Source organism: Cnephaeus nilssonii (genome assembly GCF_951640355.1).
Source record: "Cnephaeus nilssonii genome assembly, chromosome: 15".
NCBI lineage: Eukaryota > Metazoa > Chordata > Mammalia > Chiroptera > Vespertilionidae > Cnephaeus > Cnephaeus nilssonii.
Window position 1 is genome coordinate 58,520,353 of NC_137086.1, and position 23,782 is coordinate 58,544,134.

The window sequence follows — 23,782 nt, forward strand, 5'->3', positions numbered from 1 at the left end:
AATATCGTGAAATAGTATTTTTTCCTCAAAGTGACACACTACCCGAGTTATGCTCAGTTTTTTGGCGAAGTTTGACACACCAAGCTCAAAAGGTTGCCCATCACTGCCCTAGGGGCTGACTGGCTTCTTCTTCCTGTGCAACAGCTTCCTTGCCTCTCAAAGGACCTAGTCAGCCCAGCCCCAGGCCTCTGAGGTGGGTCTGAACTGAGTCCCGGGTTCCTGGAGACAAACCCCCTGGGGACACCAGACAGGTATGCCTGGCCTTATCTTACCTGCTTAGCCATCAGTCTTCCTAGAGGAAGCAGAAGACATGTAGGGTAACTCACACACGCACACGCGCAGCAATAATACTGTGCTCACCCAGGTATCTCCAGGTGCAAGTGATACAGGTTTATGGCAGTCCTTTGAACATTTAAGCATCCATGGTTTCCTGATTGCTGCTTCAAATGGACACTGACTTTTCTGGGGGCGGGGGATGTGGTGAAATAAACTTAAGTTTTACTACAGAAAATAAATACTAAGGAATATTAACACTTGCCTGGATGTTGGAGAAAATATGAAAGGAAAGCAATCCGTGAGTTTACCTGGCTTCAGTTAACTCCCTCATGATCATAAAAGGCGGGAAGTGTTTGCCTTTGGGAATGGGGTAGACCGGTTGACACAAATGCACAAACAGGAGTCCAAATCCAACAACCAAATACAAGACATGAACATGTAGACAAACAAAGGAACACCTGACGAGATACAATGGGCCTATGCGTCTATGCTCAACTGAAGCCATTTGCTGGATTCCGACTGGTTCTTTCTTGCCTGAGAAAGTGAACGCACCTGGAATCAGAGGCACTTCAAGAGCATGACTGTCCCCCAGTAGCAACATTCTTCCACGTGGCGCTCTAAAACACTTCCCTATTTACCCTGTCCTATTTTTCTCTCGGTACCACGGTAGATTTTAGAATTACTCCTTCACACTCCGCATGCATCCCTGCATTCGGAACAAGGTCTGATCCTGGGTTCTGATCTTTGTATCCACAGTGAGAGTAAGTCTGTGTGACTCCGGCAGTCACTCATCTTCTTGGGCCTCAATAAATAAAGTGGTTAAAGCGACGGCCAGCAAAGCGATACAGACTAATCCAATGACCAAGTCCAAGTTCATCAACAAGAAACACCCATCACTGCTCAAGGTGCCCAGGGCCACAAGCAAGTCCCCTAATTATCTTTCTCCCCAAGGTTCCTCTGTCTTAAAAGCCACACTTCACTTATCGATAGTAATGCATTTTGCCGGTGTGGGTTGGCCAAAAACATACTTAACCATCAAGCAGTGGTCCTGACTAGCAAGGGAAAACCAATGAATGCCTCCATGAAAAATATGATGTAATTCCAACCAAAGCAATGGAATTTAAGGTTTCAGCTATGGGCAACTGTATAGTTTGTATTTGGAAATAGTGTTTATAACATAAAAATTGTCCTTCAGTCTTATACTAGCTTCATGAATCTGTTTGGTACCTAGGGGTCTTGAACTGAGATTTGCTGAACCTGGTGGGCTCCAAGGTTCTGGCATTTCATGTCTTTAGCCTAAGAAATTCTGGCTGTGGTGTCAGAAGACAGAGTTCAGGGCTGTCAGCATGGCTGGAAATTAGGGGGTAAATTCTAAAAGGGGCTAAAAGTTAAAAAGGCTGAGTATAGAGTTCAACTGCTACCCATTTAATGGGAGACAGAGTTTGGAGTTTGAATCCTACCAATTTTGCCAAGCAAGATCTGGTAAACACCTTGGGCATTCCACTGAAATCCTAGGGCAGGGGTTGGGGTGGGGTGGGGGCAGGGGACGAGCAGGTCCTATCTAGGAGCAAAGATTATATCCCAGGATTAAAGATTTTCCCCCAGACTAAGGAAAAATCTAAAAAGATTCATCCTAAAGGAATAAAACCAAGCTTTTACAACTTCAAGGTGATATGCCATAACTAACTGCCTGCTATTGTCAAAGAAAGACAACAGAATACAAAATCTTTAAATCTATTGTTCACAAAACCCAGTATATAATAAAAAATTTAGAGATACAAAGAAACAGAAAAATATGACCCATACTCAAGAAAAAAAATACAGCAGTAACAAGCCCTAAGGTAACTCAGATATTAGAATCAGCATTCAAGAACTTAATAGTTAAAAAAAGAACTTTATAGCCATGGATGGTGTTGCTAAGTGGTTAGAGCATGGCTCCACACACTGAAGGTTCTCAGGTTCAATTCCTGGTCAAGGGCACATACCTGGATTGCAAGTTTGATCCCTGGCCTGGTTGGGGTGCTTGCGGGAGGTAACCAATCTATGTGTCTCTCTCACATAGATGTTTCTCTCTCTCTCTTTCTTTTCATCTCTAAAAAAAAAAATCAATGAAATAATAATCCTTGGGTGAGGATTTAACAAAAAAAGAACTTTATAGTAGTAGTTATAACTATATTTAAGGACTTAAAGGAAAAATTTTCACAATGAGTGAACAGATGGGGAATCTCAGCAAAGCTACAGAAACATTTAAAAAAAAATAAAATAATCAAATAGAAGTTCTAGAACTGACAAGACTCAGAAATAAAAAATTCAGTGGATAGGCCTAACATAAGGTTGGAAGCAACAGAAGAAAGGATCAGTGAAGACAGGTCAATATAAATCATTCAATCTTAAGAACACAAAGTGGAAAAGACTTAAAAATGAAAGTGCTTCAGTGACACTTGGTATAATATCAAATAATCTAACATATACCATCCCTCAGGGAATTTCAGAAGGACAAGAGAGAGAATGGCATAAAAAGTATTTGAAAGAATATGACCGAAAATGTCCAAAATTTGATGAAAAACACTAACTTATAAACCCCAAAATCTCAATAAGTTCCAAAGAAGATATACACACACAGACACAGACAGACACGCACACACAGACACACACACACGCACACACACACGCACACTATAGTTAAACTGCTGAAAAATAAAGAGGAAAATCTTGAGCAATCAGAGAAGAAAACATGAAACAGATACCAGGGACCAATAATGTGAATCATACCTGATGTTTAATCAGAAGTAGTGAGGCCATAGATTATGGAATGATATGATCATGAAGTGATAAATACTGAAATTCTGCATCCTAAAATATATCCTTCCAAAAAGTCATGTAGACATTTTTAGTTAAATGAAGCTGAGAGAATTTTTCATTAGTAAATGTGAAAGGAAGTTATTCAGCTTGAAGAAAAATAACACATTGGGTCTTCAACATGGGAAGAAGATTCCAGAAATGGCAAGTATGTGGGTAACGCAAAAGACTACTCTTTTTGTCCTATAATTTATTAAAAGATAACTGTCAATCGTTTTGGCCTGTTGTCTATATGATATCACACAGAGTGTATTCTCTTACCATGTAGGTATTAGAAGTTAACAATAAAATTTTTAGAAAATCTTCAAATAAAAGTCAGGTAACATACTTTTAGGCTTATCAATTATAGACTTAAAAGTAAAAGCCTGAAAATGTGGAAGATCTTTACAATCTTGGGGTGAGCAAAGATTTCTTAGGCAGTACACAAAAAAAGCACTAATCACATAAGTGTTTTAAATGATATATTGGTCTTCATCAAATTCCTTGAGAGAAAAGAAAATGAAAACGAAAGAGACAGACCACAGACCCGGGGGAGATATTCTAAATGGATGTAGCTGGAAAAGGACTTGGATCCAGAATATATAAAGGATTCCTATAAATCCATAATAAAAGAGACACAACTCGATATGAAAAATTGGCAACAAATTAGAACGGATACTTTACAAATGGCCAGGAAGCTCATGCAAAGGTCCTCAGCATGATTAGTAATTAGGGAAATGCACATTGAAACTTTAAGAGACAGCATTTCTCATGTACTAGGGTGCCTACAGTTGTAAAGACTGACCACGCCAAATGCTGGTGCTGATGTGAAGCAACTGGGACTTTCATACTTTGCTGGTGGGAAAATACGATCACTTTGGAGAATGGCTTGGCAATTACTTACAAATTAAACACACACGTACAGTGTGGCCTAGCAATACTTCTGCCAGGTGTTTTTCCAAGAAAAAAATATTAGTCTACAACATGACTTGTACATGTTCTGAACAGCTTGTTCATAATATTTCAAAACTGGAAATAGTCCAAATGGCCATCAATGAGTGAACGGACAGACAAATTGTGGTAGAATTGATTACCTCTCAGCCAGTCCGAGGTTAGACACAGTCACAGCAGACCTCAGTGCTGTGCCTGAGGGGAGACAGGTGACAGTAACCCTAGATGTAGATGCCAAGGCAGGGGGACACGGTGTGGTCAGAGGCCAACACCTGACAACTAGGAATGAGGAGCTCTACTTCCTTGTGAGGCCAGACCCTCCTCTCTGAAGGCCACAGGGCACACAGATCCACTCCTGGCACCTGGACTGCACTTTGGAAAAGAAAGGGGTTAGGGGCAGAACCTTGGGCAGCATGAGAAGCTTAGACCTCACTGGGTCTAAGTTTAAAACAGTAGAAACTGAGAAATCTCCAGTTTGTAAAATGAAAACCTGGTTGCTACCAATAGGAAAAGGGCCTAGAGTGCAAGATGAGCTAAGATATAAACAAAAAAGATGAAAGATATATTTTTTGCACTTCTGACACACAGTTGAGGTACTCCTGTATTTATAGAAGATATAAATATAGGAGAGGGGCCAGGAGGGCAGCAGCCTGTGAGAAGAGAGAAGAGGAAGGGACACAGTGGCTGAGACCTCAAGGACTCCAGATCCAGGATTTGGGGTTTCCGCACTAAGGGGCACCCTGGTAATAACACGCTACAGTAGCTTCACTCAGCTGTGTTAGCTTAATATAACCTGCCTTCCCTTTTACTTTTTATCCTCACCCGAAGATATGTTTATTGATTTTAGAGAAAGAGGAAGCTGAGGGTTTGGAAGGGAGAGAGAAAGAGAGAAAGAGAGAGTCAGAGAGAGAGAGAGAGAGAGAGAGAGAGAGAGAGAGAGAGAGAGAGATTGATTGCCCCCAGTCTTGCCGAGACTGGCGATAGAACCCACAACCTAGGGATGTGTCCTGACTGGGAATTGAACCTGCAACCCTTTGGTGCATGAGCTGACGCTCCAACCCCCTGAGCCACCAGCCAGGGCAACCTGCTCCCCCTTTGAAGTTCCGGTGAAATCCAGTGCAGTTTCACCTCTGGAGAAAGAATATTTCCCACAATAACGTGGTACCGTCTTTGAGAAATGCATCTCTATTTTGTCGAATTTTAAAATTTATCGTTAACATAAAATCTTATTGCTCTCATGAAATCCTAACGGTGTTGAAGGGCCCAGCGTCCACTTCGGAGTCCAGGCCCTGGGAAAGCGTGTGCTTTTGCTCCAGGAGGCAAAGGTGGGAGGGCCTTCCCTCCTCCCTGCCTGCCCCACCCCCAAGCATGAGAGGGGCATCCCCGTGGCCCCAGGGGCCAACGTCCTTTCGTTGCCAGAGAATTCTAGAGACAGGTTGGAACTCGAGTGACCAGGCCCCAGTCAGCGGGGACTGTCCCGGGGTTAGCACCGCAAGTCCCACATGGCAGGACTCTCAGTTCCGGGAAAACGATGCTTTGGTCACTGAGCCAGGAGGTCAGGAGTTGTATGTCAGAGGCACTCCCTCCCACTGGACAGCTGTCTCTTGTTCTAGAAGCTTCTGTAGGAAAGGCTTCCTGATTCTGCCTCAGCACGTTCTCCTGGCGTTGTTCACGCCAGCCAAGTCCTCCCTGGATTTCAGCTGCAACCTGTCTGTCCTGGCTCTTCTTGGTGCCTCCAGCTCCAGGACGCCCAGGAGGACCCAGAGTTTAAAAGGTTTTAAAGCACACGCCTATGAGTTACCTAGTTATCCATTCTGATGGTAAAGAACATGTTTTATTTGTTTCATTTAGAGCTATGTAATTCAAAATTGCTTAAAACATGTGGCAGCAACACGCACTTCACTGTGTGGAGTCCTCTTATCCTTAGTAGAAGCCCGATTTGGGGGTTTGAGTTTTAATGTTTCCAGAGCATGTGATCCGCTGCATGTTAACGAAAAGAAGAAGAAAATGGACTGTGCTCACGGCTCTTCAGCTGCGTTTCAGGGGTTCATCTCAGAGGCATGACTGCAGCTCCGGCGGGACCTAGAAACCGGAGCAGTTTGCATGAGAAAAGCGGGAAGGCAAGGGTAGGGGTGGGGGAAGGAGAGGGGGCTGACTGTTCACATCCCAGGACCCCAGACCCCCCTCCTGCTGGGGAAGTTCCTCTTGGCTGCCTCTTGGCTGCACCATAGGAAGGTGCTCCAGGCTCAGGGGTCTTCTCCCTGCCCTCAGCCTCCAGCAGGTGGGAGGGGCATCTGTGGTGGCTCTGAATCCAGTGCGGCTTCCAGCCCTCGTGCAGTAGCCAGAGCCCTGACAGCTGAGCGTGTGCAGGGCGTGCGTGCACCGCTGTGCACGGTCGGTGAGTCACAACTGGCTCACAGATTGCAGAAACACATTTGTACTGGAAACTTCCAGATCAGAGGAGGAGCTGCTAAAGGCCTGGAAGGGAGACCGAGGTGCTGCTCTTAGAGGGATGGTGACCACAGAGCCTCAGGGACGCAGGACCGGGTCATAGGTATCTTTCAAAAGGTGCACAGAGAAGCCCAGGTGACAGAAACGCTTCCTGCGGGTCCTTTCTGTCCCAGCCCTGGGCCCAAGGGTATGCATCTGCTCATTTCTCATGGCAGCCCAGTGTGGAGGGGGAGGGACCACTTGAGCGACTCGCCAGGGGAGGGAGGGTGGCATGGTCACAGGGCCTGTTTACTGAAATGGCTTTCCAGTGACACAGAAAAAGTCCCCAAGTCTAGGGGCCTGCATTGTTTGCTTCCTTTTGCTTTTTCAGTGACGACAGTAAAACTGTCCTTCAAGCACAGTCCCAACAGACATCAGAGCTTGACAATGACGAATGGGGAACAGATGTTTCTGGCCCGTCAGAGTGGCAGCTTCCTTCTGGACGTGTGGGCTCCGGGACCCAGGGTGTGGGTCACCGTCCCCCTGGAGTCACACGGGCAGGCCCCCGGACCAGCACTGGGCTCTGAGGGTGTGAGGACCTGGGGCCGGGCTCCCCGCACCAGGTTGGACAAGTCGGGGCTTTCGGCAGCCTTGGGAGTGAGGTTGTGCTCCCCAATGAGGAACTAGTGCTGCCCAATTTCCCAGCAAGGGTCCCGCCCAGCTTCCAGAGTTCTCTCCCTCCCGGGCCATGAGGCGAGGAGAGAGGAAGGTCTGCTTTTCGCAGGACCTGTCCCAGCACTCGCTCACTGTCCTACATCCCTCAAACCTCCCCTTAACCTCCCCCCCAGAACCCCACCCGCCAGTTCCTGCTTCTACCCCTGCTTCCCCCACCCCACTCAGTCCCTGCTCCCCCTGCGCCTGCCTTCCTAAGAGCTCACCCTCCAGTTCTCCAGACCTCCGCACAGGCACCATGGCTCTTGCTGCCACTGCCTTGGGGGCGTTCAGTGGGAGTTGGGGGTGCAGGGCCCCAGCAGGTGCAGTGGACATGGCCAGGACTGCTCCCAGAGCAGCTGGAACAGGGGCTTGGGGGCACCCCAGGGAGTCAGACGGGCCCCACTGAGACAGGCTGGTAAGCCAGGGCAAGAGAAATAGGAAAACAGACAGACAGTTAAACAGCAATGTGCAGCCACCTAGTAAATCTTATCTTCCCTAAATCAAGGACACTTAAGAGTAAATGGTTCGCACTTCTCCCCAGCCAGAGGGTAAATAACCTAAAGCACCCTACTCAGGGAGACGGAGAGCAGACACGGAATTAGTGCCATTTGCCCACCACACCCAAGGACAGATGCAGTTAAGAGAATGAATCTCACTTTGGTACATCAGCATAAAGCTGATGAATATTCTATTGATCCTCCCTAAGACCTCCCTACACCCCAGCCTTTAAAACCCCTCAAACCAAAGTTGCCAGTGCTTGCTCTCCCTGTCGGAAGCATGCCCGCACCTTCCCCCGTGGGCATGTATCTGCTCATCTCTAAGGTCCCCACCAGCTAGCAACCAGGGAGCTGTGGGCAGCGGCTGTTCATCCAAGGCAAACCCTCTGAGCCGGTCCCAAAGGCCCCCTTCCTCCGACTTCTTAGTGAGCCAAAGTGGCCCAGCCTGGGTTCTGCCCCAGTTCCAATAAACGTCCTCTAAAACCCACCTGGACTGATGCTGTGGTTCTTTCCTGCACCAACTCAAGAACCCACACGCTACCGCCGGCCCTAGGCACCTGCTCAGGGCCAGGGCCCCTTTCTGGTAACTCCCCCAGAGCCCGGGTTCCTCCACACGCAGCATCTCCCCTGCCCTCGGGGAGCAGCGGGCTGAGAGCCCACTTCTCTTCCCCCCCACAGTCACGGCACCCCACACTCACAGCACCCCTCACTCACAGCACCCCACACTCTTTTAGGAACCTCCGAGCCCTACTGTGTACCAGCAGTGAGGAGGCAGGCTCTGAGCACAGCTCCCCGGCTCCCCTCTGTGTGCCCCAGCATTTTCCAGCCTGTGGGTGCCTCAGTTTCCCCATCCTTAATGATGAGAAGTTCAGTGCTTTGCTGAAGAGCTGCTTGTGAGGATTAAGTGACACAGGGCCTGTCAGTGCCCAGCGCTGGCCTGGCGCGGAGTGCCAGCTACAGATGAAGAAAAGAGGCTCCTAGAGCCGAGTCCCTGCCCGAGCGGGGGAGGGGATAGGAACCCAGGCCCGTGTCCTGCGCCCCATGTTGGGGATGTGCCCCAGGATGCGGGAGGGAGAGCTGCTGGGCCATGTCCTTCCCCAGACAGTAGCGCGGGCAGGGGCCCGGGCGGTGGGAGCCGCGTGCTCTGGCGAGCGCTTCCTGAGCTGCACACGCATCACCACAGAATGAGTCAAGGTCCCTTTCAAGTGGCGGCTGTGCCTCCCTCTGATCTGCGTAGCCTCCCAGGATGGCCGGCAGCAGCTCTCCAGCGGGCCCCTACAACACCCCACAGGGCAGGGTCTGCTCACCCCCATTTTTCTAGTGGGGGCACTGAGGCCCAGAGAGGTCCACTGAGTTGCTTTGCATCAGGCAGCCAGTCAGGGTCAAGCTTGGCCTGTGAGCTCACAGTGCCCTGCTCTCCCCAGCCCGGCTCCAGCCTTGGCTCCCCAGCTTGGCTCCCCCTGGCTACCGCCTGGCTCCCCTGACTCTCCCTGGCTCCCGCCTGGCTCGCTTTGGGAGAGGAGGCCACGCTCATCCTACCTGCCTGGTGAGGCATAGGCCTGGGCGCTTCTCTGGGCCTGCTGGCAAGCTGGGGCTGGGAGGCGAGACTGGAGCTGGAAGGATTAAAACCAATTTCTCACATCTCAGGAGGAAACAGGCCTGTGATCTCTGGGCTGGATGCCAGGCCCCCTGATGCGGCAGTGCCCCGTGGACCGAGTCCTGATAAGAGAGGGGTCACAGTGCCCGCAGGGGCCTCATCTCACAGCCAGCGGTGCCCTGGGCGAGGGGGCCTCCCAGAAGGCTCCCTGAAGCCTGGCTGCAGGACCAGGCACGCGGTGGGGGAGGGGCGCAGCCTCAGTCTGGAAGTGGGGAGGAGGGGGGTGGGTGGGGGAGGAAAGAGGCCTCTCCCTGGAATGTACCGCCCAAGACCCACATGGGTCGCCCCTAGACTAGAAGGAGGAATTCTCGGAGGGAAGTGAGAGGGAAAGGAAGCAGGTGTGCTCTGAAACACAAACACAGCTTCGGAGCGGCCCGGCCCGGGAGGTCTGCATTGTGCTGGGTGATTCGCTTCTGGTTTTGCTTTGTCATTGTTGTTTTGGTTCAGTTTAGGCGTTTTCTTAGTAATCACTACTAGGAAACAGAGGGCCACAAAAATGGGGGGGAAAACAACAAAACAGGGTGATGACGACAGCTCCGCAAATCGGACAGGGTGTCCGCAGACGTGCCCATCTTGTCGAAATGGAGGCGTCTGGGCCCAAAGGCCTCACATCTTTTCCTTGAGGCCCTTTGTCGTTCTTTTTGTCTGTTTGTTTGTTTTTAGGTAACTTTCAGAGAGAGAAAGAATGCGCAGCCTCCCTGTAAAGTCCACACCACGATAAACCAGGCTCAAGGACCCCTGGCCACCGCAGAGCGTCCCATCCGGGCCAAGGGCCACCGGTCTGTTTGCTGGAGGTCTTTGCCAGTTGGGTGGAGCTTAGAGTGGGCTTAGTGCTGGGGGCTAAAGCACATGGTTAAAGAAGGGTGTCCCATCAGTCAACCCCCAAACTTGGCCACATGCCTCTCTCTTTAGAAGGACCCAGAAAGGTCAGAATGACCCCCAAACTCTTCCTCCAGGCAGGACCTCAGTCTCCGCTGCCAGCTCTCTGCACATCTTCGTCCACCCCACACCCCCACCCGGCTGGCGGCAACGGCATCTCCATTTCACTGGTAATGGACCCTGGCTCCTCAGAGTCAAGAGTCTTGCACAAAACCACCCTCGCTGCGGCTTTTCCACTGTCCCGGCAACTCTGTGCCTCCAAGTCCTGCCTTCTCACCAAGGTCTCATTCTACAGTGAATGCCCCCACCTGTGCTCCCATCCAAGTCCCTAAGTCCCCACCTGCCCCTGCCTCCAGCTTCATGAAGCTCCGGGCCTGTGTTCTTGTTGTGGGGAGGCCTGTCGATCTAGGCTCCCAAACCATTCTAAAGGCCCTAACCACCAGCCTTCAAGCAGCAGGCTGCTGAAGCAAAGGAAGAGATCCCAGCCCTGTCTTTCCCACGCCTCCCAGGCTGAGCACATTCACACGGGGTCCTGAGAGGCAGGACCCCCAAAGTCCCCGACTGGCCTGCTCCGTGGCGCTGAGGATGAAGTGGGCTATTGCATGGGTATGCTCCAGTGGGAGCAGTGGCGAAGAGGTGGGAATCAGACAAAATAATGCACTTTAGGAGCTGAGGTCCAGAGCATTCTTCCCGAAGAATATTGTGTAGACATCGTCTGTCCACAAGGCCTGGCAAGCTCGGGAGACTTGGCCCAGAGATGAAATGTGTTCATCGGCACAGGAAAGGCCCTGAGAAGTCCTGCAGTAAAGCAAACAGTTCAATATCTAACCACATTTCCCCAAACTGACTAGTCCAGAAATATCTTTTCTGGCAGGATGCCTGTTGCTGTCTCCCTGTGGGTCACATGTGGAAATCTGTTGGTCTGACCTCAAGGGCACCCAGTCTTGCCCTCAGACAGGTTAGACAGGCCCAATGTCTAAAATCCTAGGGGGTCGGTAGCACTTGTAATGATGACTTGCTTTAAAACGACAAGGTCTCAAACTGGCGCCCGTGGGCCAAATCTGGCCCACTGCCTGTCTTTGCGAATAAAGTTTTATTGGAACACAGCCATGCTCATTCATTTCCAGATTGCCCGTGGCTGCTCTGTGCCACAGCAGGGGAGTGAGATAGTCACGACAAAGGCCACATGGCCTGAGAAGCCTAAAATGTTGACCATCGGGCCCTTGAGAAGAAAAGTTAGCCGATCGCTGGTTTAAAGGGAAATTGAATCTCACTTAAAACACTGACTCCATCAAACCTCAATATCATGGGCGCTTTAGATTCTAAATGCCTGTGATCTGGACCAATGCAGGTGGTGGCCCTGGGGTGTGTGTGTGTGTGTGTGTGTGTGTGTGTGTGTAAATGAAGTGGATGAGAGTAAGAACAGGGATGGGGCAGAGAGAAGTTTTACAATTAAGAATACTGAATTTGGGGTCAGGGTAGGGCTCAGATTCCAGCTCCATGACGTGGCCTCACTGGAATATGTTTGAGAGACGTGGAGATAATGTCAGCGGCTGCACAGGGTTGCGTGCACAGGGTTGCGTGCACAGGGTTGAGTGCACATACGTGCAGAGCCCTCTGCCGCCTCACAGAGTACTCAGCATTTCTTGTTATGTGTGCTCAGCAGAGAGTGCATGCTAAACAATGTGGCCTATTCAGGAGTTATTCAGGAACCCCCTAAGCATATTTGGGGGGCAGGTAGTATCTGGGAAGGACAAAGCCCCCTTCCTTCCTAGATGGATGTGAGGTGCTAATTTGGGCCACCTGTGTGTGACCTCCAGCACCTTCGAAAAGGCGAGTGTGGGCCTTGATCATCCCACACGGAACCATGGGTAGGGCACATGGCCACCGGGAAGCAGGTGGGCCTGTGAGTGTCGCCCACGGACCAAGGACCACCCCCGGGGCGAATAGCGAGGTGTGCACGACTTTTACGCTGGAGTCCATGACGGGGCGTGCGGGGCTGTGGGCACAGCAGAGCTGACTGCTGTCAGCCTGCAGAGACCAGGTATTTGTCTGCCACATCCTTCAGTTTTTTATTGCACTCAGTCGCCGTGTATATTTAATGGGGAATCTTGCTGAAGTGGCTACTAAGCCACAGGGTAAAAAAGAAGGGGTGGGGAGCGCCCTCCACCCCCGAGGCCAGCAGAGCGGCCTCATGGATCAGATGGGTGCTGGATACATGTTATTTTGCTGAGTTAACCTTATAGCAGGAGGTCATTTGTGATTGGTGATGCTCACTCCACAATAGATGGGACTTGCAGGAAAAGAGGGATTCTCCTCCCTCTTTTTAAAATACTTGTCAGCCCACGGTGACCAAGTTCCCAGTTTTGGGGTGAGTGTGCCGAGCAGAGCCGCGCTTGATCTCCACCTTTCTGAGCTCAGTGGAAGCAGGGTTGGAAGGGGCCGCCTGCGAGACAGGTGGTGATTGACACCAGGACGGCGTTGCTCTGCCCAGATGGTGTATGTCCACCTTCCCAGGCCCCAGTGTGAATCAGGAAGGGCTGGCCCCCGTGTCACCCACAGGCACTCGGCGAACTCCGGTGCAAGCCCAGGTTCCCTGCCGAGGGCTTGCTGTTGGGCATCGTGGTGATAACTTCCTGGAGTGGATGGCTGGTGAGTTAGAAAAGTGAGGCCGCTCGCACCTCCTTTCCCTGATGAAACCAGAGAGGAGAGCCCATTCGGGAGGCTCTTCATGATGCCACTCAGGCCTGCACCGGGCAAGGACCAGCAAAAGGCACGACTTGGCAGGAGCCGGGCGGGGTGGGAACAACAGGGACGTCTAACTGCCATGGGGGCGGGGCGGGGGGGCTTGCTGATAAATCGGGGACAGTGATGTGACACCAGCCAGATAGGGTTGTTTCACAAACTAAGTTCACCTTTATAAACAACTTGGTGAAATAAACCCACTTGGATTACCAGCTTCGCCACTTCCCACGTGGGTCGTTCTGGGCAAGCTGCTCGCTCACTCTGAGTCTTCATTTCTGTCTTCAAATGGGGAGAAAGCTCTTAGTTTCAAGAAATATCGGACTCTGCCTCAATCTGAAGGAAAGATGCATTTTTCTTCTCCTCAAATTTAGGGGGGAATCAGATATTGTATTTTATGTCAAAGTCACAAACTCTGGCATAAATCAAGCTAAAAATCTTTCCATTTATACAGGCATTCGGGGATCCAAATGGCATCCCAACAGGTTGCTCTTAGAAACAGGACCCCAACGTCCTGCCTAGAGTGAACCCTACCATTTCACAACTTGTTCTCGGAGAGGGTCTCCAGCTTCCAGAACTGGTGTGTGTGCTTGTTTTGTCTTTAAGCCAGGGGCTGAAACCGATTTAAAGTCGGCACCACTTTTTATTTTTCCAGTAAACACTAGAATTTCCTGGTTTGAAATACAAGAAATGCAATGTTAGACGCAAAGATACAGCCCCCCGACCCTGCCACTTGCTACCTAGGGGAGCCTTCCTGTAACAGAGGGTGAAGGAGTCTCCAATGTGACAAGCAGTGTGGGGGTGCATTGTTGGGGTAGACCCTTGTCCACGGAAGGATCACTTTCCAATCTACCCTGTCATAATGGCCACATGCACGTGCACACGTAACTTACGAGTATTTGTGCAATTTTGCAAAGAACTTGCAAAATAGCAAAGCGTGAGTCCAGTACCACTAGCCACGTGGTCTTTGCCTTAGAAACCCGATGTCATCCTCTGGCGGGAGAACCGTCAGCCTCGTCACCCAGCAGCCCGGGGAGGACGGGCCTTTGGAAACCGGACCCAGCCGACCCAGGAGAGTGGGGCACCGCACCACCACGGAGTGACCTTCTCAAGGTTAAAGTGCACCTTGAGACAGCACATGACTTTCCAGTTTAATTTCCCATTGTAAAAGTTTGGAATGAGTCAAGGAACGAAAAGTAACACAGCATTAACCACAAGCAACTGAATTGCTAAAAAAAAAAAAACCCTTTTGTTGACACAGCCTTACGAGCGAATCCTGAAACTCGCCAGCCTCAACACAGTGCGCTGACGGATGCTCCTGTCAACTAGCAAATGAATGAACCTCCCTCCTCTGGTATTTACCTGCTGTCTCACTGTGTTTGCTGTGGGAGAGAGGCTGTTTGCCGAGCGGTTGGAATGTGTGCAGCCGTTTGCTAACACCAGCTCGGCCTTCCAGAACGAAACGAGACCTCCCAACGCACGCAGAGAATCGGGGACCTTGAGTCATGTTTTTCCGCAGAGCAGACGCCGGTGTGTGCTCACGGCACTTACAGTGGCAAGGAGCCAGGGGAGCAGGAAAGGCTGCTTTACCGGCGAAGATGAGACAGGATCCCGAGTACAGGCTGATCAGAGAGAGCTCCCACCCACACGATGTGGATTTTAGCCAATTCAGTCATTTATTCTGAAAGGAAAAGAAGGAGTCGACTCCCCTCGAGCCTCTGTGATCACACTTTGTGGCGAGTTTCCCTCCCTCTTTAGAAAAGGCGGGGCGGCTTGTTTCACCTTCTCCGCCTCCTCCTCTTCCTCTTCTTCTTCTCAGGAGGCAGGGAGACACTTTCGTAGAAGTCCTGTCAGCACTGCCCTTAGAAGACTCGAAATGTTCGTTCTCAGTGTCCTCAGTTTCCCTTGCGGGGGCGGGGGGACGGGGAACGGGAGCATTCTTTGAAAGAGATTCCCAGCATTCACCTGAACAGACAAGTGTTGTGGGGACAGGGGGCATGATCCGAGGCCGGACTGCCATCAGCCTCAGGGACCCGAGCACTTGCCATCACTGCTACCTGCCAAGGAGGCTCCGTCACAGGTTGGCATGGAGATGGCTTCTCCCCCACCCCCGACTATTTTGAAGCAAGTTATGGATCTTGGGTTTTGACAACCCTCCATGAGGCTTGAAGGCCAGAAAGCCCTGTCTCCACTTAACCGTTCAGGCAGTGACAGGGCAGAGATGAGGTGACACCTTCAGGTGAGCAGCTCGGGCTCGGATGCAAGTCTTCCTGGCCCAGGTTCCCCGTCGTTGTCCTCATTTATCACAGCACAGGCTTGCACAGTCCGTTGGCAGGGCCGGTGTTTGCACACACAGGTGGCTCTGCAGCCACCTGCCTGGGGATGGAAAGTAGCACCTGGGATGTGACAAGTGTGTCTCAAGGCTCAAGCTCTGTGGCCAGGACGCCAGATGCCTCCTCACTCCCATCGCAATATCTCAGGGTGACGATGATGGGAGTGGAGGCCCAGCATCCACAGGGAAATGGTCCAGGGAGTATCCAATTAGAAGGACAAATGGGAGTTTGAATGGGCTGTTTTCTTGTCTCAGAAACCTCCTACAGAACGACTTTCCTCCCTCTTACTGTCTTTGCCAGTTTTCCTATTTGGAATGGGTATATTTATACATTTTAAAGTGTTTTTATAAATTAAAATAAAGTGATTTTTTGGTGGCCAAGTGTCTGCAGAAGCAGAGTTAAAAGCAGAGAAATGAAGTGGTCAATCATGCACAAGACTGACAATTAGCTAATTAAATTTTGGGGTTTTTCCTATTTCCTTAAAAGTCAGTTCTCAGAAAAACCACTCATTTACTGTAGGTCCCCTGTTTACCAGCAAGGGGAAAAGTTCAGGAAAAGAAAGACACCAAAATATTTACATTAAAGCAAATCCGTGCTCCTACAGCATGTCACACTTGTCACGGTCAGAGCAAGTGGGGCTCCGGCCACTGTGAGCTGCCTTTACCTACACCCACACCACACACATGCCACACCCATGCCAGTCACATACACACCACACATGTACACACCGCATGCAACGTACACATACCATATTACACATGTACCGTTGGCCCCACACTCACATCCACCCACACCCCCCACATACCACCACCACACACACACCACACATACACACACACCACACATATACACACCACGCACACCTCACACGTATACACGCCACATATACACAGACACACAACCACACATGCACCCCATGATGCTCATGTGACACGTGTGTGCACACACGTACTAATGTGCATTCACACACACACACACCCATTGCTGGCTCTGTGGTCCGGTGTAGTCCTGCCCGACCTGCAGGTGACATGCCAACACCTTTCCACCTTAGAAGAGAAGATGGGGTGAGAAGAAGTTAGTATTTGGGAAGCAACTTCTTGGGAAAATAAAAAAGCAGATATAAGGTGACCGGAAAACAGGGTGGACATACCATTTATTGCCCAAACTGGGAAATGCCTGAGAGTGAAAGGCAGAGCGGGAAGGAATGAACGGACACGGACTGACTCCTAACAGTCATAATGGCACCACCTGAGCAAACCAGGGACGCGCTCCCTCGCTGAAGGGGCCCGGACAGTCCCCGGAGTCGAGATCTGCTGCCTCCGGAGGCTCCCAAGAGAAAACAACAGTGAGGACTGGGGAGGGCCAGGCACAGGACACTCCCGTTCGGGCTGATCTCCTTCCCTCACCTTCGCTTTTCCTGCTCCAGTGGCCGGTTCCACTGGGGTGACTGTCCTCACGGTGTCCCAGCTCTTCCCTCCCATCTCGCTGACCCTCCGTTAGCCGGGGTGAGGGGTGAGGGTGGGGAGCTCTGCACCCTCCCGTCCTCCTGACTAGCTTCCCAGAAGAGCAAAGACCGATCCACTTTACCAACACCTACTCCCCGGCGCCAGGTGGACACGTGGGGCCGTGGAGGGGAAGGTGTGAGCAGAGCTCTGACTCCAGGGCCCAGAGAGAGCCAGCAGCTGTGCTCGCCCGGGTCTCGTTGAAATGCAGCTTCCGGGGCCCCTGCCGTTCTGACCCTCTGCCCGCACTTGGAGTAGCAGGCAGTTTGCAGAGAGCCACATCTGTCCTCAGCTCGGCCTTCCCACAGGGACCCCCCAGGCCTCTGACGGGGCGGGGCCACAGCCACTGCAGCGAGTGGGGGGCCCGGAGCCCGACATTGTCATTTGCCTCCCGTTGCCTCTTGCTTTCAGCTGCTTCCTTCTGACTGCATTCACCATTCACAGCCCACTTGAAGGGGAAAAGGATTGGCTTTGGGGTCTTTATGAAATGCACAGTGGCAGCCTGATGGAGAGCGAGGAGGCCAGACCGCTGGGGGTTTAAATCCAGCGGCATCACCACATTCCCAGCTCTGTGATCTGGGTCCAATTTCTTAACTGAGATGAAAGGGTGATGACCCCACCTCTGGAGCCTGTTGTGAGGACTGGAAATACTATAATGACTCCCCTCCCCACTCCGAGATCCTGTCCGAGCAGGCAGAGCCCCGGGTGGTAGCTGGGATTACCCTCTCAGAGCCAGGCCCTCCTCCCAGCAGCCACCCCTGAGAACCAGGTACCGTGCACCTCCGGAGAGGGGCCCGGACACCAGGGAAAGGAGAGCGCTAGGGCGCAGGGGGGCTTTGGGGTCCTGCCGAGTCACGTAAAAGGAGAAGCGGGCCGCGATTACAGAAGTGAGAGCGTTGCGCACAAGCTACCTCCGGGCCACCTCCGGGGGGTACCCACGTCTCGCATGTGGAGACACCTGAAGCCAAGGCTACAGGTGCCCCAGCTTGACTCTCCTCCACCCGAGAAGCAAGTGTGGCTCCGAAGCGCCTTTAAACTAGAAAGTAGAAGCGGGGACGTTTGTCCGAAAGCTCAGCACCGATAAGCGTGGTGCCGAGCCCTGGACCGTGACCTCGCTGAGTCAGAGAACCCCCTGTGGGGACTCCGCGAATGGAGCCAGGGCAGCTGTCATCAGGGCGCACTCTGGCCAGACGCTGACCTGAGGATCGGGAAAGCCGGCTGTTCTCACTGCTCCCACCTCGCCGGAGCAGTTTCCTCGTGCCGGCATCTCTGCTGCCGAGGGACATGTGGACCACGCGGCATGAGGAGGGAGCCACCTGCCCTCGAGGGGAGCGTGTGTGTGAGCCCCTCGGCCTCGGGACCTGCATGAGCCCTCCCTCAACGACATGACATCTTTTCGGCGCTTGAAGTACGTGTGGATCTGACTTCAGAGCAAACGCCTTCAAGATACTGGAGCGACAGGGAGCGGGTCGGGAGGCTGAGAATGAGAGAATATCAACGCGTTTTCCAAAGCCATGGTTCCTAACAGCCACAGAAGCGGCGCTCCCCCGCTTCCGGGCAAGCCCAGAAGAGGCGCCGCGGGGCGCGCAGTGTGGGGAGGAAAGTGGTGGTCTCTCGGAGGCCATGCGTCTCTGAGAGAAAGTCATTCCATGCTAACCTCATTTCCTGTTTTGACGAGCTTCACCAGCACAGTCGATTAGGGGAATGCCCCAGAAAGTGTGTCTTGCTTTCAGTAAGCATCTGAAAGCCGCTCATTGTGTCCCGCGTACACACAAGATGGGTGGGTGGAGGTGTGACCAGGAGAATCCACAGCTGGTAGGACAGCCATCCCGAAGAGTCAGCTCGTGCCCGGCGCCCGCCCGGCTGCCCCTGTGCCCTCGCCCTGCAGGTGGCCGGGCGGCCGGGGCCCCCGTGAGCTCTCAGGTGGACAGACCGGCCATGTTTCTCCCTCCAGGCCCCCCCCCCCCCGCCCCCGGCAGGTCTGCTTTCAGATGGTTCTCGGCAACGCCACCCCTGGAGGTGGAGGTCTCCGAGGTGGCAGTGTCGGCCTGTGGTTGGTGTGCACCGTGTGTCCTTTGAATGTGTCCATGGAGAGTCACAGGGCCTTGCCCTGTGTCCTGTCCGCTCGCCATGTTGAAAATAAGTTGGAGGAAGAGGCACAGAAAGTATGTTGATCAAATTTGCAAATCACACAAACCGCTGAGGAAAATGGCTTCAGGTAACCGGCGCCCAGAGAGCTGGGATGAAACCAGGCGGAACAAGTGGGAAGTTTCCTTTTACAACAGGATCCTCTGAGGAGCACGCATCCGGGGCGCTCGGTCCTGGGTACACGGCACGTGCTCAGTGTGGCCCCCCGGACACACAGCACCAGACCTCGCCTCTCCTTCTCTTCTTTCCACAATATTGAGCCTTTTCTCCGGCCGCCAGGCACTAAAATCCCTTCCCTGGTCAGGTACGGCCTTGCTGTGAGGACGAAATAAGTCAGAGGGGTAAAGTGTTTTGAGAAAGGGAAAGCTCTGAAATTCAAAATAGTATTATTCTTTGCTGTAAGGTGCTTTCCCTACGAAAAAAGAAAAAAATCCGACAGTCTGCGAGCAAAAAGCAGAAAATGATTCAGCTCGGCTTCTGTTTCTCCAGCTTTAACCCCACGCTGGCTCAGCTTGCTGAGTGGGTGCAGGGAACCCACAGAGAGCCTGGCTCCTCTGCTCCAAATCTCCCTCCCCCCTGCAGTCTGCTTTGCCACAGGTCCTCCCTGGAGGGCCTGCTCCCAGGGGCCTCGAAACACTGAACTCCGGGACTGCAGTCATTCCACAGTCACTCGGAGAGCTCCCTTCCCAGGGCTGGGTCTTCAGTGGCCCGGCTGGAGCGAAAGTCAGATGACCAAGGTCAGGGCCTTAGACTCTTCCAGCACTTTAGCTTCTTTCCATCCCACCGGCACACTCTGAAAGCACGCCTGCCTTGCTGCTGCTCAAGCCTTGGCTCAAAACGTAGATGAAAAATACATGCATCGCCTTAAACTCCTCTCGGGCCCAGTGAAGACTTCCCTGGGCAGGTGCAGGCTCAGAGATCCCCTGGGCCGAGCTGTCCAGGAGAACTTCCTGTGACAACATACGTGTTCTCCGTCCACCACGGGAGCCACATCCACGTGTGCATGGTTACATTTCATTTAATTACAATAAAACTTCGGTTCCTCGGTCACACCAGCCACATTTTAAGTTTTCAATGGACATGTGCGGCTAGTGGGGACTGTATCAAACAATACAGCCCAGACAGCAGTTGTCAGCCTTGGCTCTGTGATGGGATGACTGGGAGAACAAGGATGTCTGGCCTCCATCCCCAATTCTGATGTGATCGCTCCTGGGGGAGCCTGGCCACTTGGATTTTTTAAAAGTTCTGGGCAATCGAATGTCTGCCAGGGTTCAGAATCACCTAGAATTGTGTGGTCAGATCGCTCTGTTCTCTCCCTGGTGATCCCTGGGAGCTAATTGTCCTGCAATCCCTGTGTGAGCTGTGCCTGTTTCTCCCTGAGCCTGTGACTCCCATCTCTGCCAGGTTACACGTGCCTTCGTGGGTAGTTTCTGGAATGCTCAAAGCATAGGTGAGGAGTGACCAGGTGGGAAGAGATGTCTTTCCCAACAGAATCCCCCTGTTCCAGGGCAGGGGGATGTCCAGAGGGGCTGACTTAGGCCTGTGTGGCACCCATGGGTCATGTCCACAAATCCACGGCCGGGTGGACTCCTGCAATCTCAGGGCTTTGCCTTGCTGTCCTCAACACCCTCCGCATTGCCTCCTCTTCTTCCAGAACCAGCAGACATAGAACCACCAGAGGGGTAACATAAAAGAACATCTCGCCCGGTCCCCAGTGTGGTGCTGAGGGACGACACATCCAGAGAAGTCAGGTGGCTCACGAGGGACAAGAGCTGACAGAGCGAGGACGAGAGCCCACCCTCTAGACCTCCCAGGACATGTCCTCCAGCAATGGTTGCCTTTATTCTTCCAGGAATGCAAGTGAGTGAGATCTGACTGAGCACATTTATACACAAGGCAGAGCTTGGTTCAGCTGAGAGTCTGGTTACTGACAGCATGCGGTTCACCGTCAGCCTTTTCTGCTGGGTGGTCTCCGGCAGAAAGCCTGGCTCCTCCCTCCGGCGGCTCTGTTCACCGCGCTGCTTCCTCGAGGTCCATGCGTGCAGTTTCCTCATCCACCAAGCAGTGGCGAGACTCCTGGGCTGGCCACACCACCGAGCTGTGATGAGAAGTGATAAGATAATGGATCTGGTCAACACGTGATTAATGCACAGAATGCCAGGTGCTGGGGGCAGACTGACAGTGGGCAGACTAGGATCTGCCTGTGCAGAACTGCAGTGGGGGCAGGTGAGAGGCAGACAGCTAAGTAATAAATGCGCAGTCAAGATAATGTTGATAGTAGTATGTTCTTTGGAGAAATGAGGTATCGAGAAATAGAAGCACGGGTCCAGGCCAGGACATGATGGTCATCTGGAGAGGGGACATAGATGTGCATGGCAGTACCTAGTATGGCAGGCACATGGGGGGCTGAGATGTTCATTACGGTCTACTGATAAACTAACTCTGGGACGTGTAAACGGTGCACCGGTCATTTAAATTGTTCATCGATGTCTGCGAGTGTAAAAGTGAAGACAGGAGGTGCCGGGAGAACTTCCAATGGCCTCTGAGTGTCTCCCCAGGAGGTCCGAGCCGTCTACTCAGTTGGAGAAGAGCGTGGGGCCCACGGAGGAATGCTTTGACCTTTATCCATTCTTAAGGAATATTTAGTTGCCAATTCCAGGGGCTCAGATTTAAGAAGCCAGGACATCTGAATGAAATGACCATGCGGTCCATCGCGATGACTGCCCAGCCACCTGCACCTCGTGACGAACCCTAGCAAAGTCCACTCACTCACATGTAGGCTAGAGGAGTCGGGGGGCCAGGCAGAGCGGGTCCCACCCACTGCTCTGTCCTCAGAACACGGCCCAGAGTAGGCCCCACAGACACCCGTGTGAAATGAAGAAGTGAATGGTGACTGATGGAGGGAGAGGGGAGGCAGCTGAGCAGACAGGCCTCCCGGGGAAAGCTCAAGGTGATGATTCTGAGGTCACCACTGACAGGCCAGTATCAGATGCGCCCACTTCCAAACGTCTCCCAGTGTTTTCCTCAAATGCCAACACGTCAATACTGACTTGAGAGAGGCCTTCCAGAGAGGCAGAAGAGAAGGCTGAGTAATATGAGACTCGAGTTCCACACGCTTCTAAAGCGGTCATGATGCTCTGTGTGGTTATGGTGATGGCAGGGTTGACTTATGGGCCTATAGAAATGACTCTCAAACATGATTTGGTCTCCTTTAAATGAGTGTGTAAATAGAGCTAATAAGCAAACAACTCATTTTTTTAAAAAAATTTGCTTTTAATGAAGAAAAAGGGATTAAGACACATAGAGACAGCCAGATGAATAGGAAACCACCCAGACGAGACCATGACATAATACTGCAGACACGTATCAGCAAACGCAGAGGCCCTTGAAGTCCGCACTGCCAGTCAGGTCCAGGGCAGACCTGCCCCCGCATCCCGGCGTGGGCAGCAGGCAGCAGGTTGAGGCGCTGGAAGGGGGCTGAGTCCTGATTTTTTTTTTTTTTTTTTGGTCTGTGTCATTTTCGATCAAGTGTGTCATAGAGCTTCCTGTTTCATCTCCCAGTTATTCTGAAACAAAAACATGTATGAAAAACACAGGTCACTGCCAACCACACTGAGAGATAGCCACTCCAGTACGTGGAAACCGAAAAGGGAAAGAGATTGTAAATGCCACAGTGAGCTGGGGGATCAAATTTATCAGCATCTGTTCAAATAGTGACAATCGACCAAAATTGCGGGTGGTGATGGAGGGCGGGGCATCGTTTAAAAATAATTCAGAAGGGACTGAAAAGGCAGAAGTTCCCAGAAGCCCACTGCCTACTTACTGACAAGTTGAGGCCAGACTCTGGGTCAAGGTCTATCCTGGGGCAACTGAGGCTCCTCCCCTTGTGTCCTTGTCGGCCTCGTGCAGAGTCACACTGGACTTTCAGGATGACCTGTTTGCCCAGATGATGCCCGAGCCTCCTCCCAGGTACAGAGAGAGTGAAAGGAGGTCCCTGTGGAATTGCTACCCCCTGAGGGTGAGCTAGGAGGATGGCCCTGACTTTCCATTCCCGTCCTCTCCCCATCCCAGGAGAGATGGCTCCCGGGTGTCCATCATGAAAGCATCCAGCAGACACGCTGTGTCCTCAGCCCCAGCGAGGCTGGGACGCTCCTGACGAAGCAAAGACCCCGAGGACCATACAGCCTGAGAACAGATCCAAGGACCACGGTGCTGGTAAACCCCGCTTTGCCACCAGCTAACTCTCCCAAACAAGTGGAGGGACGCTTCCAGAGACACACAGGTGGGCGACTGAAATGCAGGCAGCCTCATCAACCCAAAGCCCACGCTGTGACGGACCAGCCAGCCTTGTGCTTCCGTCTGCTCCTCAGAGGCCTCCGGGGAGGGGGACAGCACTGTCCTGGGAGGGGGGCCCACCCAAGCCTGTCCGCTGCTCTTGCCATGTTCTCTCTGCAGAAACTCCTGATGGCCAGGGAGGGGACCAGCTCTGCCCTGACTACTCTGAGCTCCCTGGGGGGCCTGGCGGTCTTCTCCACATGCAACCTGCCCAGAGGCCGCCCTGAGATCACCAGGAAAACCAGCTCCGCCTCCTCCCCCATTTCCTGACTTTTGTTAATGGCACAAAACTCTGTGAAAAGGGAGAGGGGTGCATGATCTTGGAAGCACTCCCTCCCTCCCTAAGAGATAATGCACCGTGCAAAAGACCCCGAGACGTTAGGAAATAAGGAAAGCCATTTACACAGGGTATTGTGTGCACCCCAAACACTCCTGGAGTAGAGCCCTTTCTTAGGCTGTAGGAATGCTGCTCAGGGCAGC

At 52.2% G+C, this 23,782-nt stretch overlaps 1 long non-coding RNA gene across 6 annotated transcripts in view; it reads right to left on the bottom strand.

The window, feature by feature from the left end:
• Nucleotides 1-7,997, bottom strand: part of LOC307112028 — a 103,604-nt gene extending 95,607 nt beyond the window's left edge. For all 6 annotated transcript variants that reach the window (XR_013814658.1, XR_013814659.1, XR_013814660.1 and 3 more), the window contains exons 1-2: nt 7,434-7,997; nt 5,964-6,147 (exon numbers count right to left, since the gene is read on the bottom strand). This is a non-coding gene — a long non-coding RNA (uncharacterized lncRNA). The remainder of the gene's footprint in view (nt 1-5,963; nt 6,148-7,433) is intronic.
• Between the last annotated feature and the right edge of the window lie 15,785 nt (nt 7,998-23,782).